Here is a 3091-nt window from a genome sequence, read left to right as displayed (position 1 = left end):
TGCAGGTTACAACTTTCAAACCTAATTATAAAGTGGGGACATCACATTCTTGAGGATTATCATATATAATTTTTGCGTGTCTCGAATTAGCAACTAATTCTATACTATTCTATTACCTTTATACATGTTGGTGTTTATTTATGATACATGTTGTCTCATATCTCCAAACATAGTTTAAAAATATTAATTTTTAACTTGTCCATAGAGTATGACTATAAATAAGCTTTAAAATGTTTACATAGATTATGTATTTAATGATAATGAATATGCTAGTGCATAGTTGTTCAATATGATATTTTTCACCAATAATATTTAATTGATTAATGTATATTATTTAAATATGTCTCTTTCGGTTGGTTATTATTTAAATTATTTTTATAAAAAGTATAATTTTTTAATTGTAAATGATTCGATTTGATTTTTAATTTTTTTAATTAAATAAATTATAAAATAATAATTATGTAGGAGCAGAGATCTAGTAGCTATCAAGGGTCCAATAATCAATATGTTATCATTATAGATACCCTCAATTATTGTTCATAAAATAGGTTAGTACCTACAATACAAATATGTCAAAATAAATGATCATAAACATCAATTTAGCCATTTTCTTTTACACTAATATATTATCATATTTATGCTACACATCTCATTGCACAAGAAAATGATATTTATATAATTAAAAACTCAAATTGGTGCACATATTGACATAGTTATTTCAAGAATACAAAGTGAACATATGTATATGTATGTATATGTATATGTATATGTATATATACGGAGGTATCTCGACAACCCAGTCTAGCGCCCAACTAGCCTTTACCTTAGTCTTACAAACTACCAAGTTGGAGCCCAGAAGAGGCGAGCTAGGGCAAGACTAATCCTTTGTGGGTAGGGCAACACTTCCACCACTTAAATTTGGAGAGAGTTTTGAACTAGAGACCAAGGGGGTAACCCACAACCTCAAGCCTTTGCTCTAAACTTGACAAGCTAGTGCCTTTCAACAAAGTGAACATAATTTCTATTTGCACACATGCACGATTATTAGTTCATTACAAATTTTTTGTGACATACAAAAATGCATAGCTATTAGTGCATAACAACTTTTTAAACACCCCCTTATGCACATAGATTGAAAAATATGTGACAACTACTATTTAAGCCAACATCTTTGAGTACTTGCATGCACAAGTAATGGTGTAAGACTTACCAACTACTGAATTAAATTAAACATATGGAATCAGAACACTATAATTAAATTAAACAAATAGAAGGGAAAAAAAGAGAAATCTAATAAATAGTAATAGTTTTAAATAGGGAAGCCATCACATGAAACAAACATTAAATGCAATTCATTAAATGAAATGACCAATCACTTCTTACCACAATTCAAATTTTAAATCGACGAGTCATTCCTGCTATAAAAAAATTCCTATAAGATTGAAAATATACAACATTAATTTTTTTGAAAGTTTCTTGTCTAAATGCTCCCTAATTATACTCTACAATCTGTGAATTCATTGCACTTGTTTAGGCTGGTAACATATTGTTCAATTAAATTTTTTTTCTATTTTTGTGGTTCAAATAAAAAAATATTTTCTCAATTTTACTACTTACTAATTGCTTAATGTTGATGATTAATGCATGCTCAAGAGTATAATCTTATGAATGCCTTGTACTTTTATTTTAAATATTTTTAATTACTACATTACAAAACTAACATAGTCATTGAGTACATTACAACATTGGGGTTTCATTGGATTTATTAGTTTTTTAAGTTGTCAATAAGTACATTATTATATCAAGCCTAGATATAATGCACAATTAGCTAGGTGGTGTATTGATTGTTGAAATGTACTGGTCATTCAACAAAGTTGTATTTGTTTTACACCAAAAATTCACATTGCTTTCTTCATTTTATAATTTTTCTAATAAATAACTAACACTTATGTATTTTAGCTATGAAATATACATGTCATTTTACTTAAGCTATTTGACTCCTTCATATTCAAACTTATTTTGTACTCATGCAAGATCCTTACTCTCATGCCTTACATTAGTAAAATAGTTTTGTAATGTCTTGAACACTAGTATAAATTTGGCAAATAAATAACTACATGACTAAAAAAATTGTCATATAACTAAAACCGATCAAATTTTACTACTTTTTTGTAGTTCATAAGTATAAATGACCAAAGAAATGACTAATTTGGTCATCAGGTAAAATCATAACTAATAGTTGATCATACAAATAAAATTGATTGAATAAATGGTTATTATTATCATGACCTCCACCATGGGATAATAATGGTAGCTCTTTGTTGGTAAATAGATTTGTCACTAAAGAAATTGCCCAACGGAGTGTATGTGGCAAATCGTTCACAACAGTTGAATAGGCCCTTGATATCCGGCCTTCCTCTGCGTTTAGAGGGGCAGCTCCCTCATAAGATGAAATTTTAGATTTTTCAATAAAGATAAGAAGAACTTAGAAAATAGGAAGGAAAACCATTGACAACGAATGCACCACATGCCTTCAACGTTTTCATAAAAAAAAATGATGTAAACTATTAATGAGAGCTATCAAGGACTACGCTTGAGAACTTTCACCAACACAATGCTAATTCAACCATCCACAAATACTCACATCATACCATGAAAGTAATCATAGATGAATCAACACTTTAACAATCCAGATTCCTTGGAGAGAGAATGCTAAATGTACTTCCTTTTATTTCTTGCACTAAGAAAGAAAGAAATAATTGATTACACAAAACAACAATTGTAAACACTTTCCAAAAATTGCTTTATGATCAGAGCATAAGTGTTCCCCTGTATCCAAGTCCAAAAAGTCCCTTATTACATTGATTTCCAAAAATTTATAGCCAATCTAGAATAACTAAATTTTCGAGTTCGTAACTACCCAAAAAGTTAGAGTTTGGACTACTTGAAGACGATTCATAACCAACTCCAACCCTTGAAGCTTAACTATGGTTAGAAAAATGAAAACTAGAGTTAATTTTAAAGTTGACCTTTTTACAAATTACATCAATAAAATTCTAAGACAACTTTAGACAGAAAAACTTCTAACTTT

This window comes from Cupressus sempervirens, chromosome 1, assembly GCF_028749045.1.
Source record: "Cupressus sempervirens isolate cs-2001-9-10 chromosome 1, ASM2874904v1, whole genome shotgun sequence".
Lineage (NCBI taxonomy): Eukaryota > Viridiplantae > Streptophyta > Pinopsida > Cupressales > Cupressaceae > Cupressus > Cupressus sempervirens.
This window is presented reverse-complemented; position numbering follows the sequence as displayed.